This window comes from Mya arenaria, chromosome 11 (genome assembly GCF_026914265.1).
Source record: "Mya arenaria isolate MELC-2E11 chromosome 11, ASM2691426v1".
In the NCBI taxonomy this organism is placed as follows: domain Eukaryota; kingdom Metazoa; phylum Mollusca; class Bivalvia; order Myida; family Myidae; genus Mya; species Mya arenaria.
In genome coordinates, this window is record NC_069132.1 from 57,153,034 (window position 1) to 57,171,456 (window position 18,423).

Genomic DNA, 18,423 nt, shown 5'->3' on the forward strand with positions numbered 1-18,423 from the left:
ATCAGAATCTTTCAAGTGAATATATTGGCAGAGACATGAGAGGCAACACTAAGCAAGATTGAGAAAGCCTAAATAAAATGTTGAGTAATTTCAGGTTAAGTCAAATTGCAATTTTTAAACTTTTTTCACCATTTATATTTTAGAAACATCATTTATAATGTGGTTAAATTTCAGTACGCTTAATTTTACAGATGTGTTATGAAAGAGATTTCGATCCCACCTGTCCAGAACTGTTATACAATTAAGGCTGAATGTTTGTGGGCTACATTAAATCACTTTGAAAGTAATTAATACCAAGCATTAAATTATAACCTTTGGAACAATTCACGACCCTAGCGAAATTAAAACACCTGTATATTGGACATTAAATAAATTTATCATCTAATAAACTAACAGTAATTGTATGTCAGGAAACCAAATATGGTTAAATCTACCCAGCATGCAACCAACTTGGTTTCCATACCAAACTAAAATACAAAATACTGCGGTAACTGCGGACAGTACGTAATATAAACTTTCCAGTGTCAGGTGTAATAAGCGTGTCAAACTACAGTAATAAAATAATAGACATCTATTTTAGTGCAATGTTCGTTTTTTTATGTAAACCACAAAAAAATGGCTATTTTAAGCATTCTATTTTTTTATTAAATGTCTTGGTCCATACCAGCATACAATATGGTAGTCCCTGACGCGTTTCAGAAATTATTAATTCGAGCTATGGGAAGTAATGTGAAATGAAGGATTATATAAAGCCATCATTGAATATGATTTATTTTGTTATAAATAATAAACGAAAATGAATAGGCTAATAAAGTTTCCAGAAAAATTAAAACATAGTTTAACATAACCCCTCTTAAATAAATGGTATATATGCTTCACTAGTTAAGAGAATCTCAGTTCAAACAGTTACATTATTTTAATGATTGAAGTAATATGTTAAAGATATTTTCTTCGAAAAAATTATAGGAACTGAAAATTGTAATACTTAAAAATACTTAGTCACTACATGCAGGGCTGTTTTTTTTCAGAAAATTAAGTTAACAACATTGCTCCCGGTAACACCCCCCCCCCCCTCCCAAATTGCATGATAATTATTTTTTTTAAATCTTCGGGATCCCCATTGTAATGTTAACAGCCCACCCCAAGGTCAGTCCAAATAATGTGCTCCCCTAGCTCTTACATCAAATTCTAGATCTGCCCCTGCTTCTTATAGATATGGAAACAACTACTTCAGCTTTACTTGTTTTATTTAAATAAATGACCACAGCATTAAATAGTTCACCAAAATAACGGTATTAAGTTTTGAACAATTAATTGAATAAGCCAGAATTATAATAGTTTCACTTGATTGATATGTTCTCAAGATCTTTACAAAAACTTTAAAATTCTGATAAGATTATAACCATTATTACAGACAACTCATCATACCCATCATATGTACATGACCGTATCACCTAAAAATATTACAAGCACAGTCAATGACTGCACTCAACTTCATGATGTTTATCTGTCCGTCTCGCCAGATAGTAAATGTACCAATTGTTTACTACTTGATAGAATTGTAGATAAAACAATGGTGTGATCCAACATGTACAATTAACTGTCAACAGTTGTGGTCCAGCTTCAAGATGGTTGTACATGTAGATTCAGTTGACCTTAAACCAAAAGAAAATTTGATCACATCCCATATATTGAATATGATACAAGAGCTGTCATAGGACTATGACTGGACTATACACCGCTTTGTCTTAAAAATGTATACAATAATGATGCAATCTATGCCTGTCAAAAGCAATTAAAAAAGGAACTAAATGCAATCCCATGCAAGTCCTCCAGAAGTTCTCAGTCCTACATACCAAGTTTGGTCACAATATGTAAACTCTGACTAAAGTTATTCAGTAACTGTTTTTCTAATTTGAGTAACAGACTGTGACCTTGACAATGCAAGTCCCCTATAAACTCTTCCTATCTACCACACATGGTCACAGTAATTGTCAACCATATCCAAAGTTATTCAGTACAAACCATTTTTCTTTTTTAGTAACATGAACCTTTGTGTTGATGTTCCTTGTAAAACCTGTGTTTGATGTTCCTCAGTCTGGCCTGTTGTGTTGATGTTCCTTGTATTACCCGTGTTAGATGTCTGTAGTCCTACCTGTTGTGTTGATGTTCTTCGTATACCCCATGTTTGGTGTCCTCAGTCTGACCTAGTGTGATGATGTTCCTTGTATACCCTGTGTTTGGTGTCCCTAGTCTTACCTGGCGTGTATTGATGATCCTTGTATAACCCATGTTTGATGTCCCTAGTCTTACCTGGTGTGTTGATGTTCCTTGTATACCCTGTGTTTGGTGTCCCTAGTCTTTCCTGGTGTGTTGATGATCCTTGTATAACCCATGTTTGATGTCCCTAGTCTTACCTGGTGTGTTGATGTTCCTTGTATACCCTGTGTTTGGTGTCCCTAGTCTTACCTGGTGTGTGTTGATGATCCTTGTATAACCCATATTTGATGTCCCTAGTCTTACCTGGTGTGTTGATGTTCCTTGTATACCCTGTGTTTGGTGTCCCTAGTCTTACCTGGCGTGTGTTGATGATCCTTGTATAACCCATATTTGATGTCCCTAGTCTTACCTGGTGTGTTGATGTTCCTTGTATAACGCATGTTTGATGTCCCTAGTCTTACCTGGTGTGTTGATGTTACGTGTATAACCCGTGTTTGATGTCCCTAGTCTTACCTGGTGTGTTGATGTTACGTGTATAACCCGTGTTTGATGTCCCTAGTCTTACCTGGTGTGTTGATGTTACGTGTATAACCCATGTTTGACATCCCTAGTCTTACCTGGTGTGTTGATGTCACGTGTATACCCCATGTTTGGTGTCCCTAGTTTTACCTGGTGTGTTGATGTTCCTTGTATAACCCATGTTTGGTGTCCCTAGTCTTACCTGGTGTGTGTTGATGTTCCTTGTAAAAAACCCATGTTTGGTGTCCCCAGTCTTACCTGGTGTGTGTTGATGTTCCTTGTATAACCCATGTTTGGTGTCCCTAGTCTTACCTGGTGTGTGTTGATGTTCCTTGTAAAAAACCCATGTTTGGTGTGCCTAGTCTTACCTGGTGTGTGTTGATGTTCCTTGTATAACCCATGTTTGGTGTCCCTAGTCTTACCTGGTGTGTGTTGATGTTCCTTGTATAACCCATGTTTGGTGTCCCTAGTCTTACCTGGTGTGTGTTGATGTTCCTTGTAAAAAACCCATGTTTGGTGTCCCTAGTCTTACCTGGTGTGTGTTGATGTTCCTTGTATAACCCATGTTTGGTGTCCCTAGTCTTACCTGGCGTGTGTTGATGATCCTTGTATAACTCGTGTTTGGTGTCCCTAGTCTTACCTGGTGTGTGTTGATGTTCCTTGTATAACGCATGTTTGATGTTCCTTGTATAACCCATGTTTGATGTCCCTAGTCTTACCTGGCGTGTGTTGATGATCCTTGTATAACTCGTGTTTGATGTCCCTAGTCTTACCTGGTGTGTGTTGATGATCCTTGTATAACTCGTGTTTGGTGTCCCTAGTCTTACCTGGTGTGTGTTGATGATCCTTGTATAACGCATGTTTGATGTCCCTAGTCTTACCTGGTGTGTTGATGTTCCTTGTATAACGCATGTTTGGTGTTCCTTGTATAACCCATGTTTGGTGTCCCTAGTCTTACCTGGTGTGTGTTGATGATCCTTGTATAACCCATGTTTGGTGTCCCTAGTCTTACCTGGTGTGTGTTGATGATCCTTGTATAACTCGTGTTTGGTGTCCCTAGTCTTACCTGGTGTGTGTTGATGATCCTTGTATAACTCGTGTTTGGTGTCCCTAGTCTTACCTGGTGTGTGTTGATGATCCTTGTATAACTCGTGTTTGGTGTCCCTAGTCTTACCTGGTGTGTGTTGATGATCCTTGTATAACCCATGTTTGATGTCCCTAGTCTTACCTGGTGTGTGTTGATGATCCTTGTATAACCCATGTTTGGTGTCCCTAGTCTTACCTGGTGTGTGTTGATGATCCTTGTATAACTCGTGTTTGGTGTCCCTAGTCTTACCTGGTGTGTGTTGATGTTCCTTGTATAACCCATGTTTGATGTCCCTAGTCTTACCTGGTGTGTGTTGATGTTCCTTGTATAACGCATGTTTGATGTCCCTAGTCTTACCTGGTGTGTTGATGATCCTTGTATAACGCATGTTTGATGTCCCTAGTCTTACCTGGTGTGTTGATGTTCCTTGTATAACGCATGTTTGGTGTCCCTAGTCTTACCTGGTGTGTGTTGATGTTCCTTGTATAACGCATGTTTGATGTCCCTAGTCTTACCTGGTGTGTTGATGTTCCTTGTATAACGCATGTTTGATGTCCCTAGTCTTACCTGGTGTGTTGATGTTCCTTGTATAACGCATGTTTGATGTCCCTAGTCTTACCTGGCGTGTGTTGATGTTCCTTGTATAACGCATGTTTGGTGTCCCTAGTCTTTCCTGGTGTGTTGATGATCCTTGTATAACGCATGTTTGATGTCCCTAGTCTTACCTGGTGTGTTGATGTTCCTTGTATAACCCATGTTTGATGTTTTTAGTCCTACCTGGTGTGTTGACGACTTTGTGAGTCACTTACAATTTTTTAGCATTGAATGTTGAAACCTGAATTTGGGTAATATAACACGCTATAGAACATGTTTATTGCACATTTTACAGTTAAATGTCATTATAGTTTTATTAATTATATGCTTGTAGAGTTTTGTTGCTGTAAAGTGACAAAAGCATCAACAAATACATCTTGTATCAACAAAAATGAAACAATATGACAATCACAAACATTCTGTTGTCATCAACTGTATTACGTACATCATGCAATTTTACCATTATACATGTTCTTTTTATGGAATATCTATAAATAAAATCTTTTCTTTTTTTATAAAAATCTTAAAAAAAGAAATGGGAAAAAAAGAATGGGAAAAAAAGAGAAAAATGTAGCTGGCAATTATAAACAAAAAAGTATGCAAAAAAAGTCATTTGTTTAAAAGTTCACTGAGATCTTGAATCGCTTAAAACTTTATGTACAGATGTACATGGCCGTGGCGTGATGCTGTGATGATGAAATGTACAGACGGACAGACACATTGTAAACAAAATGTTTACCACAATCACAAGGACATTGATATAGTATCAAAAACAAATAAATACACTGAAGATTATTCTGATACTGGCAATGTTTTATTTCGTTAAATATAAGCATCATTATTAATACTTTTGATATACAGTATTTAGCATTATAATCTTTTTTCTTCATAAAATTATAAACAGACAGGAAAAAAACCCAGCATTTATTTTCGGAAAATAAATAAAAGATATAACAAATGAAGTTTCTAACCACATTAAACGTATGATCATAGAGCTAGCTATTTACTGTCAATGGATTTGAAAAAAACTTAGAAATGCATGAAAGCTGCAAGCACTCGTTAAACTTAATATAATGCAAAGAGGGTTTTTATTTTTATTAACCTTCCGTTCGCGGAAATGCCGACATAGGTGGGCCTGACAATTCAGATATTCTAATTTCGTTACCAAATTTTTGAAATTGCTTTTTATTTAACCGCCAATTTAAATGAATATAAATCATCGTGCAACAGAACTGTAGTTAAACTCTTAAATCCAAAGAATGATTTAAGATGTAATATTTTAAATGTCAACTTCAAAACATCACATTAATATTACTTATTAGGACAAAAACAACAATTTATTCATTACTTTAATCTGTAAGAGTAGATTTATACTACTACAAAATAAATTGCCTATCACAGCAACTTCTGGAACTACTTCTTCACATACATTTAATTGTATGCAAAGTTACTTGTAATAACAAAAGTAAATCTTAAGAATTCAAAAAACAATGTTTCATTTGAATATTTGCTATGGCCGAGATTTTGCATCATAACATCTTGATTTTTTTTTTTACCTCAAATTAACAAAGTTGCTAACACCATCATTGTTAACTTTAAACTATTGACTAACCTGGAAGAAGTTTACAGAACAATTTTATGCCATTAACAATGTTGTTAACTTTAAACAAAAATCTGAAAAATTGGGATTTCAACTTTTAAAGTTAGCAATATTGTTAATTAAATGTTGTTAGCTTTTAATGCTGTTAACAACAATGTTAACTTGTACAATGTTCTGAACAATCTCGATTTCACTTTTAAAAGTTAGAAATGTTGTTAGCATCATTATAATTAATTGTAAGTGCCATTAACAATGTTGTTAACTTTAACAAAGTTCTGCACATTTGGGCAATAGTGCATGCTATAAGGTGATATAGGTTCTCTTGTAAAAGATAACACTGGAAAACAGTCTTATCACCTTCACCTTTTAAATCAAACACAACATCCTAATTAATTAATTCCTGGACGATTTTGGTATGCCCTCTTTTTCCCTTGCAGCCATTTACAGGATAAATGTCCGGCCAACCTCAAAACCTGAACAGTATGCGCCTTAATGACTTAGCAACCACTTTATTTTTAAGGCATGTCACAGAAATAATAATCGTTTTTATGATTTTGACCTTGAGCGTTTCCTGTGCAAGCATTAAAGTTTTCATAAAAAATGCTGTACCTTGTGCAGATGATAATAAATCATGCTTTACAGTGCTTTGCAGTGATTTGAAAACTCAATGAAATTTTTCATCACTCATTCAAAGACCTGTTTGTCATAAATTTGTTTAAAGATGACAGAAAATTTCAATACACAAAATACATCCAATTTTTAAGAGCCCATTTCCTGGGTTACAAGGCAACTTATTAATTTTGTTTGAAAATGTGACAGTAATTGAATTTAAATTAAACAGACAAAAACTATTTCAATACAAAAAAGTAAAGTTTAAATGTTAATTTACACTCATATTTTACAAAGCTTATTAGATTCACAATTAAAAAGCAATAATTTCAAAAATTGATCGTTGCAGACAATAACTTTATTAATAGGCTTATCAAAATGCAATTACAGAAAAAAGGAGGAATATGATTTACAATTCACTGTATATAAAATATGTATATACGTATATATACACAATATTTATGCACTTTTATTGGGCAACAACAATATAAAATAAAAAATTATCATTTTCTCAATGACTTGTGTAAACATTTCACTATTTTTTGGCATAAAGTATCGGCAATGATTCATAATTTCATGCTTTATGACCAGATGTTTATAGATATATATATACATTACAAACAATATCTAATAAATAACAGCCACTCGTTTATTCTTCACCAAACACTTCAGCGTTTTTAAACAAACAATTTTTTCACAAACAGCAGTAAATCTTTTCACATTTACAGTGCATTGACTTGCAAGATTGATTTAATAATTCATTCAATCATTTATTGATGAGCAATATGCAAGATGACAATTTTAAAATAATAACTTGTACAAAACTGCAAATGTTCGCAAAATATAGTAAAATATTTTATTCATTTTGCTATTTTTTGATCTCCCAATAAAATATTCCCTACGTACTCTTAGATATTTGTGCCAAATATGTGCTTTATATGACGTTCAAATTAACTGATAAGTTATCATTATGGTAAAGTAATTATGGCTGATAGATTTCATCTTGAACCATTAAAGTGCAGTAAATTTGACCACTTCCAAACGTGAGTGATCAGGGAGACATTTGTCAGTGTGTTCACAATCTAGGTGGGGGAGGCTCGTAAGGATAGTTCAAACATTCACGTTTCAATACAGGTAACGTTTGATCTCAATTGTGCTTGTACGTCACTGTGTTTGCTCAAACATTCGCCTCTAAAAGCATAAGTCACAACCTCTTGAGAAAACATTGACTAGGAGACCTTCCAACAATCACCTCTCTGTTGGACTCTGGGCTCGTGAATTTCAAAGAAGGAAATCTATGTTTACCTGCACTTGATCAGGAAAGGATTTTTAAGAAGTAATAAGAGGCTCTGATGGTCACGTCATGCCCCTGCAAACTAACTTTCCTTAATACATATTCGGTACCAAAACATAGAAAGTTCCTAAATACAGCATACCAAAAATGAAAAGTACATAATTGTACACAAGCAGATCCTGGGTGAGGGAGTGGGGGGCACCAGTGCGCACCCGCCTTAAAATTGTCCAAGCTTACTTTTTATTTCAATATAGGAGAAAAAAGTAATAAAATACTCCCAAACTGCACTATTTTTAACTAGAAAAAGTTAAAAAAATTCAGGGAGGAATACTCCAAAAAAAACCTGCCAACATTTTTAACCAAATAATTTTCGGTTCGCAAAGGGCCGCAAGTCAAAAAGTAATAAAATACTCCCAAACTGCACTATTTTTAACTAGAAAAAGATAAAATTTCTGGGGGGAGTACTCCCTGCCAACATTTTTAACTATTTAAATAATTTTCTGTTTTTAGAAAGGGCTGCAAGTCAAAAGGCTATGCTCCTAAGTTATGCCACCTCTTACGTCTAATCCTGGATCCGTTCTGGATGTAAGGTAAGTTAGGAACAATAATCTAATGCAGTATCTGACTTTTATATTTTTTATATGATGTTTCTTGTTTCATGCATTATAAATACTACCATTTCTCATTTTCATATAGTACAATTGACCTTTTCGTCCTCCTAATTTTAATAGCGGGGAAACTTGTAAACTTTTTACTGTAAATGAATCACAATCTTCATTTTTGGCGACAAATTTGACATGAATCATTCATCAGTTGCCATTTCAGAAAAGTTATGGAATTTGTAATGGAAAAGTTTTAAACATCCGCAAAGGCTGCTTTATGACTTTTTGTAAAATCTTTGCATAAGTGTTTGTATCAAATTGCAACTCAAATAAGATCATATATACAAACATGTGCAGCTTGGGTTTTAGCTAGGTTTTAAACAGGACAGGGTGTTACAGAAAGGGGACAGGGTGTTACAGAAAGGGGCCAGGGTGCTGAGGAACAAAAGGGCACACTGTATCGGGCAGTGAATAATTTAAGCATTTTGAATTTCATAGAAAATATTAGAAATAGTGCTTGTTTGAAGAAATATTAGGTTTCAACTACTGAATATATGAAGTTTGTTTGAATTCATAATTATATTTCATGTTTAAACAAAACAAAAGAAATATTTGATAATCTTCAGCATTTAACTCTTTGAAGGCAGGAGGGTGCACATTCTGGTCTCCATGAGGGCACATCCCATAACCCTCTAGCTAAAGAAATACAGCAATGTTAGGATTGTGTTAGCTGTATTTCTTCTCAGATAGACATTACTTACAAAAGAGCACCAAGTATATTTTTGACATCATTTATCTGCATATAAAGTTTAATGTTCATAGTCTGTATACATCAATACAAAATGTCCCTGAGAAGTGTATTAATAAAATGCTTAGTTTCCATAATCTTTGTTAATTACAGTTTTGTTGACAACTATGTCTCTTAAAAGCAAGACTCTTTGATCACGTTTTTCCACTGTTCGGCCAAGTTGAACACTGAACACAGTAACCACTGCGCAATACGTAGATTTCCTCAAGCAGTTCAATTAAAACGTTTTTAGTGCAAAACCCACAATCAATAAATCATAAACGCCTTGCTTTGAAAGTAAAACATACTTAAAAAGCATGTAGTTGGAAAAACCTTGAACAACGGCGTTAATGATCATTATAAGTCTCGAATCTTAAGGGGACACTACATGCCACTATATGATCAAGTTAATGGCTAGTAATTGGTAAACATTCCACTTTTATGACTTTAATAATGCACAAACTATGAAACAGTAAAATTTTAAGTTTAATAACAAGAAAATACTCAAAGCGCAAATAAAAGCGACATTACGATACTGTCACTAGTTTTTACGGCTTTGTAAATGTTTACCTAGTGAATAGATGTGCGGTTGTTTATGAGTTTAACCGCAGCCATCTGCCTCTGATGTCATTGAATTCAGTGAACAGGAACCAATTGGCCATTGTCAACTTCCACATACATAAGAGACGAAATATCCTCGGCATTTTGAAATACTAAACATCTTAACGTTATCATGGATGGTCTGACCAAGAAAGGAATCATTAAGAATCACAATTTCTTGACATGCAAAGCGCGCCACTCTCCTTGCAAGTTATGTGAATGGAGATTTTATAACCGATTTGCGATACTGAAAAAAAGTTTGCATTGACACAGGACATGAGGCGAGAGCATTTCCTCCCCTTTCAGGAACGGGCTGACATTTCACTGCCTACAGGTGAAAAACTAACACCAGCTTACAGGATATTGAAAAGACCTTTTCATTAATAATATTCCCTGCACAACAGGTAACGAGAATGAACATTGACAATTAAAAAGTGATTAAAGGCATGACAGCTATTGTTTGCTTCAATGTGGAGGGGAATTACTGATATTAAAGAATTTTGAACTTAAAGCTGCACTCTCACAGATTGAAGACTGAACGTTGTGACAACTGTTTTTATTTTTGTCTTGGAATGAGCAATTTTAGCGCAAATATCTGCAGACCATGTTTTATGCATTTTTCTTAAACCTTTAGTCACGGTTTAAGCCATATATAAAACATTAAATTTGTAATGGAAATATGAAATTCTGCGATCTGATCTTTTGTCAGCAGTCTTTCATCACTGGTTTGCAGATATTTACACAAAAATTTGCTCGTTCCAAGAGAAAAAGTAAAAAAGTTGGAAAAACGTTTAATTTGTGAAAGTGCAGCTTTAAAATAATCTGTTCATTTTGAAAATGTTTTTGGGAAAATTGTTCCAAACTTTGTACGAGTTTACTACGTTGTTGTTGGCATTGTTTTTTCTTTTAAATGTTCAAACATTCATGATGTGCTCATCAATTTCAATTAAGCAAGCAAAACTAAAACAGCTGTGTCACAATTTATAAAAAAGTTCAGCAGATCACAATTGTGTGTCCATGCAAAACTTTCAAATAATTACAGATTTGAAAGTAAACAATGATGATGTTATCAATATTGCTAACTTAAACAAATTTCTGCAAACAATCGGCCCATTAATGTTGTTTTACCTCATACTATAACATGTTAAGAACAGACGTTAAATGATGCAACACAAATAATAAATTGCACAGTTTTCACAGCATATTGGACCAATTAATCTAGAAATTCTTTTACAGCATTCTGTTGCTTACTAACATTCTTATACGGTTATCTTTTCAATAATTTCACAGCAAAGACAAAGCAGAGAATGTCCCAAATGCCTTCGTTACTTGCATATTTTTCGTACAAAAGCTACAAAATTACAAATTGTCATCGGCTTTTTCTTTGTGCTTAAGTACAATCATACACATAAGATTATTGCTGGTATTAAGTCATCAAACTGCAAATATCACTTCTGAGTTCAACTGTCATCAAGGCATTTGCTAGCGGTAAACCGACATGGCAGGGTCTTCTGAATCCACACATCTTCCATTCTGACACCCATCGCAAATCTAATTCTCCAAATAGTAAGTCAAATATAAATACTGATAAATCAGAAGCCCGGATTACTGCTGCCAAACTAGATGTTTGTTTTACTGTCATGTGAGGGATATGACAAAGATCTGTGCTTTTTGAAACAATAGCCTCATTGTCAGCTTTAAAAAGCATCTCATGTTAAAATGGAGCAAACACTCCTATAAAAATCATCCAGCAAGAATCGTAAAATTAACTTCACAGATTTCAAATTTTAGTTTTGAGAAATATGATGTGCAGTGTATACATATTTATTTGCTGAGATATTGTTATAAAGATGTTTTCTATTATAATTTATAATCACACTGATGTTAATGTATTTTTGTATGACAATGAGACAAGATTTAAATGATCATAAGCCGTTTATATCCATAACAATAGATACTTCAAATTAGTAACTTGTAATACTATAAAATTCAACCATAAATGAGAAAGATATGGACCGGACATAGACTATTGGTAAGGGTTATGTAGAAGAATCCTAAGTTCAGAATGTTGCTGTTACCTTGACTTTAATTTAGGTAGGGATATGGGTGTTGTGCAAAACATATCCTCATGCTATAGTTGCCACTTCTGGCAAATAATTCTGAAATACAACCATGAATGAGAAAGATATGGACCCAATAAAAACTGGACGGACACACAAACTGACGTGACAACTCGTTACTCCATTATATAGCCCCCACTTCACTTTATGCAATAAGTGCATAACAACTTGATTATTTCATACCAATTTTACTGTAGGCAAATAAATTCTATCTAGAACTATTTGTAATACAGCAAAACATGAGATTTTTTTTGAAATCTTAAATGATTACGAAAGTTTGGATGGCAACTTTTGTGGAGCGGAAATGGTGGATCAAGTGAATGGATTATGGAATTAGCTGTTTGCTTGCATTCACTTTTACGGGGGTCATGTACGATATGCAGAATGACTCACAGCCATTAGATTAGTGATTAAACGTAAAATTATTGCATAAACCAGATTCTCTTGTCTCCAACTGCGGCTATTTCATCAGGGGAGATTTACGAAAAAAGCACTTATTAATGTGTTTGTAGAACAAGACATTGATCAAACTTGGAGGAAACATAGAAATTAAAACAAACAAAAGCAGAACTAAAATTAAGAGATTTTAAACAAACATTGACTTTGGCATACAAATGTTCTAAATAACATGAATGCCCATGTAAAAAGCTCTATGGTTAAATGCTGTCACTGACCTTCTTAAGATTGACCACTTTCGCTAGCATTAGCCATAAGCGTCCAGAATAGTGTCACTGACCCTGCAAAACCCATTCGGCCGACAAACGACTGCCACCACCTACAAAGTAAACAGCTATAGGACGTCTATCGGATATAGACATTACATCATACTTCTTAAATGGCATCAGACTGTGTTCTGGCAATTTGCTGCAAAAGATCATATGGTTGACAACTGCTATGGAAAGTGTTTCTAGAGAATATTGAACTGACCATTGCTTGACCAGCTAAAGCCTTGATCTACCTCTTTGCAGGATTGTTTAGGTCACTGACTGTTACAGAAAATCAGTCTTCTACTATCTCCTAGCATAGTACAGGACTAAGGTTTAGTAAAGCCTTTATTTTGTCAGTGGCCAACAAACACTTATTCTGTAATCCTACCTGGTGGATGGTATTAAATAATCATAATGATGATGATGATGATGATGATGATGATGATGATGATGATGATGATGATGATGATGATGATAATGATGATGATGTGGATAATGAAGATGATAATGATGATGTTGAGGATGATGATGAGGATGAGGATGATGATGAGGATGATGATGATTAGGATGATGATAATGTCATGATTATAATGATTATAATAATAAAAATAATAATAATGATAATGACGATAATGACGATGATGACGATGATGACGATGATGACGATGATGATGATGATGATGACAATGATGATGAGGATGATGAGGATGATGATTATGTCATGATAATAATAATAATAAGTCATAATTATAACTTTAATGATAATGATGATGATGATGATAATAAAAATTATGATGATGATGGTGATGATGTTGATAAAAATAATGATGATGATGAAGATGATAATGATGATTATATTAATAATAATAATAATAATAATAATAATAATAATAATAATAATAATAATAATAATAATAATAATTATAATTATAATCATCATCATTTTAGTAATGATAAATAATTATTAATTATTCTGAGTGGTCAACATATTGGACCGTGACTGTCAATCTCACAATATGTTTGTGGCTTAAAATCTATGTGGTCAAAGTACTTGACCCTGGAAATTGGCATGAAAATGTTATTATTAACATGTGGTTGAATCCTGTCACTGATCAGTGCTTGGGTTTGACCACTGCTACAAGCAATAGCCACAAGTGTCCAGAATAGTGTCATTGACCCTGCAAAATCATATTGGCACATCATTGTCTGCCATCGCCTACAAAATAAACAGCTACAGTAAATCTATACAAACGGATATAGACAATTCATACATCATACTAGATGTGTTCTGGCAATTTGCTGGGAGAAAACCTCTGCACCATAATTATATGGTAAGAGGTTGGTGACTGCTATGGAAAGTGTCTATAGAGAACATTGAACTGACCATTTCTTGACCAGCTAAAGCCTCTTGGCAGGATTGTTAAGGTCACTGACTAACAGAAAATCGGTCTTCTTCTATCTCCTAGCATGGCACAGGTCTAGTAGAAGTGAAATTAATATTATGTCAGTGACCAACAAAAGATTTATTCTGTAATCCTACCTTGGACAATAATAGTAAATAATTAATAACAAAAAGTGCGTCAACATATTGGACTCTTGAATTTGATCTAAATATAATATTTGTTTTGTAAAAATCTGAGCAGTCAACATACCTGACCCTGATAAGAGAGTCCTAGGTTTGATCTCTGTCCTGAGCTTTGTCTTTGAAAAGTATTGGCTATCACGCAGAAATGGAAATGGTTCTTCGTGTTTCCCCTGGTTGCTCTATGTTTTTTCCCCTGTTGATCTGTGTTTCCCCCTGTTTGATCCATTTTTCCCCCCGTTTTCTTCCTATTTCCCCCCCGATCTCCAAAAAGTGGCTGCCCTGGGTACCTGGAATACAGATTTCACCAGTCCTTATATCATATAAATATTAATTAACATCAACAGATTTGATACATAAATAATGATAAATCAATTAAACAAATTGATTTATCGCCAATTCAACAAAGGTACCAAATGTTGTTCCCATGAAAATAAACACATAATGTCTACAATAAGTTGAGACCAATTCAAGGTAAATTCACAGAACTAGGATAAATCAATTAAATTGTAATCAATATGGGCAATAAACAAATAATAATTTTAGACTACAAAGGCTAGAAACATTCTTATTAAATCTAAATATATCCTTTGTAATGTTCAAGTAACTTTAGTGTATCAATATTTTGTCTACATCAAATACTGAGAAATTCAAAAATACCTTCATTAGTTGTCTAAATACACATGTCAAAAACATTGTAAACATTGTCTATTTGCATTTATAAATTTTGACAGGTTTTAAACATTTATGGTCATTTATGGATTCGCTTGAACTTTCATAACCTCCACAATATTAAAATAGTCTAAGGCACATTAGTGCTCAAGGAATGACCACAAGTTGTAAACGATGTATCTTGTTTATCGAAAATTCATCACGAACAGCCATAAAAAGTCTGATTAATGTAAGAAATAAATTATATACATCAATTCAATAGATAACAGTTGTCCAATCTAAAAAACATTAATAATACTGGTACAAATCTATCTGACATCATTGGAACACAAACAAAGATAAACTTACTAATAAAAACAAGTTACATTATAATAAACATTTGTAAAACAGAATTTCATATTCAAGTTGAAGGTAAAATTTCTTAATGCCTAGAAGTTTGGGTGTTTGCATTTTTGTGTTGGCCATTGACAATCAATGATTTTTCAAATTTTCTATTCACTTATTTTACAGAGACAGGTTCTGACAAAAAACTAGACAATTGCTTTTGTAATAAAAAAACTGAGTTCTCCCCTTCTGCACATTGTCTTAATATGGTGAACATTTGTGGTGAGTTATTTCAAAATCCTTCAAGGGGTTCAAGAGATATGGAGGGGACACGAAATGTAGGCATATGACCTTAGACCTCTAAGTGTGACCTTGACCTTGAGTTGAGCTGGTTGTAACATGCTCTCTGCATATTGCCTAAGTATGGTAAACATTTGTTGCAAGTTATTTCAAAATCCTTCAAGTTGCTCCTGAGATATGAAGGCTAACTTGTCAAACCAGTGTCAGTAGTAAAAGATAGCATATACATGGTGTGCATTCGTGTGTAGGCCAGTTATTAATTTTTCTGTTCATTAATTACAAGTCAAAAGATTCTGAACGAATGCACCAAAAACACCAAATAAGTTAGAGCCTCATTTTGAAGATCTATAGAAAATACAGCTGGCAGACTTTCTGTAGATTGCCAAAATTGTAATCAACATATACTTAGATTTCAACCATGAAAGAATCCCAATCACATTATATAACCACAAGGTGCATTGCAAGTACTACTGGATATACAGCAGCTGTAAAGCATGTTCTGAATGTACAACATGTCTTACTGTAAACATTTGATGAACAAATTTTAAATTTACAGCATTTGTGTCTGTAAAGGGAGCTCTTGAACAAATTCTAAATACATGTTCAGCATTGTGGGCTGCACAACAACTTCTGAATGTACGGCATTTGTGGCTGTAAGCAGCTGAGCAACAACTTCTGAATGTACAGCAGTTGTGGCTGTAAGCAGCTGAGCAGCAACTTCTGAATCTACAGCAGTTGTGGCTGTAAGCAGCTGAGCAGCAACTTCTGAATGTACAGCAGTTGTGGCTGTAAGCAGCTGAGCAACAACTTCTGAATGTACAGCATTTGTGGCTGTAAGCAGCTGAGGAACAACTTCTGAATGTACAGCATTTATGGCTGTAAGCAACTGAGGAACAACTTCTGAATGTACAGCATTTATGCCTGTAAGCAACTGAGGAACAACTTCTGAATGTACGGCATTTATGGCTGTAAGCAACTGAGGAACAACTTCTGAATGTACGGCATTTATGGCTGTAAGCAACTGAGGAACAACTTCTGAATGTACGGCATTTATGGCTGTAAGCAACTGAGGAACAACTTCTGAATGTACGGCATTTATGGCTGTAAGCAACTGAGGAACAACTTCTGAATGTATAGCATTTATGGCTGTAAGCAACTGAGGAACAACTTCTGAATGTATAGCATTTATGGCTGTAAGCAACTGAGGAACAACTTCTGAATGTACAGCATTATGGCTGTAAGCAACTGAGGAACAACTTCTGAATGTACAGCATTTGTGGCTGTAAGCAGCTGAGCAACAACTTCTGAATGTACAGCATTTGTGGCTGTAAGCAGCTGAGGAACAACTTCTGAATGTATAGCATTTATGGCTGTAAGCAACTGAGGAACAACTTCTGAATGTACAGCATTTATGGCTGTAAGCAACTGAGGAACAACTTCTGAATGTACGGCATTTATGGCTGTAAGCAACTGAGGAACAACTTCTGAATGTACAGCATTTGTGGCTGTAAGCAGCTGAGCAACAACTTCTGAATGTACGGCATTTATGGCTGTAAGCAACTGAGGAACAACTTCTGAATGTACAGCATTTGTGGCTGTAAGCAGCTGAGCAACAACTTCTGAATGTACGGCATTTATGGCTGTAAGCAACTGAGGAACAACTTCTGAATGTATAGCATTTATGGCTGTAAGCAGCTGAGCAACAACTTCTGAATGTACGGCATTTATGGCTGTAAGCAACTGAGGAACAACTTCTGAATGTATAGCATTTATGGCTGTAAGCAGCTGAGCAACAACTTCTGAATGTACGGCATTTATGGCTGTAAGCAACTGAGGAACAACTTCTGAATGTACAGCATTTATGGCTGTAAGCAACTGAGCAACAACTTCTGAATGAACAGCAGTTGTGGCTGTAAACAGCTGAGGAACAACTTCTGAATGTACAGCATTTATGGCTGTAAGCAACTGAGGAACAACTTCTGAATGTACGGCATTTATGGCTGTAAGCAACTGAGCAACAACTTCTGAATGTACAGCATTTGTGGCTGTAAGCAACTGAGGAACAACTTCTGAATGTACAGCATTTGTGGCTGTAAACAGCTGAGGAACAACTTCTGAATGTACAGCATTTATGGCTGTAAGCAACTGAGGAACAACTTCTGAATGTACGGCATTTATGGCTGTAAGCAACTGAGCAACAACTTCTGAATGTACGGCATTTATGGCTGTAAGCAACTGAGCAACAACTTCTGAATGTACAGCATTTATGGCTGTAAGCAACTGAGGAACAACTTCTGAATGTACGGCATTTATGGCTGTAAGCAACTGAGCAACAACTTCTGAATGTACAGCATTTGTGGCTGTAAGCAGCTGAGCAACAACTTCTGAATGTACAGCATTTGTGGCTGTAAGCAGCTGAGCAACAACTTCTGAATGTACAGCATTTGTGGCTGTAAACAGCTGAGGAACAACTTCTGAATGTACAGCATTTATGGCTGTAAACAGCTGAGGAACAACTTCTGAATGTACAGCATTTATGGCTGTAAGCAATTGAGGAACAACTTCTGAATGTACGGCATTTATGGCTGTAAGCAACTGAGCAACAACTTCTGAATGTACAGCATTTGTGGCTGTAAGCAGCTGCGCAACAACTTCTGAATGTACAGCATTTGTGGCTGTAAGCAGCTGAGGAACAACTTCTGAATGTACAGCATTTGTGGCTGTAAACAGCTGAGGAACAACTTCTGAATGTACAGCATTTATGGCTGTAAGCAGCTGAGCAACAACTTCTGAATGTACAGCATTT

The 18,423-nt window shown here is 35.0% G+C and overlaps 1 long non-coding RNA gene across 2 annotated transcripts in view; it reads right to left on the reverse strand.

The window, feature by feature from the left end:
• LOC128209655 (uncharacterized) overlaps positions 1-18,423 on the reverse strand; it is a 75,900-nt gene that overhangs the window by 52,026 nt on the left and 5,451 nt on the right. For both annotated transcript variants that reach the window (XR_008257040.1, XR_008257041.1), the window contains exons 2-3: positions 14,392-14,611; positions 12,707-12,807 (exon numbers count right to left, since the gene is read on the reverse strand). This is a non-coding gene — a long non-coding RNA (uncharacterized LOC128209655). The remainder of the gene's footprint in view (positions 1-12,706; positions 12,808-14,391; positions 14,612-18,423) is intronic.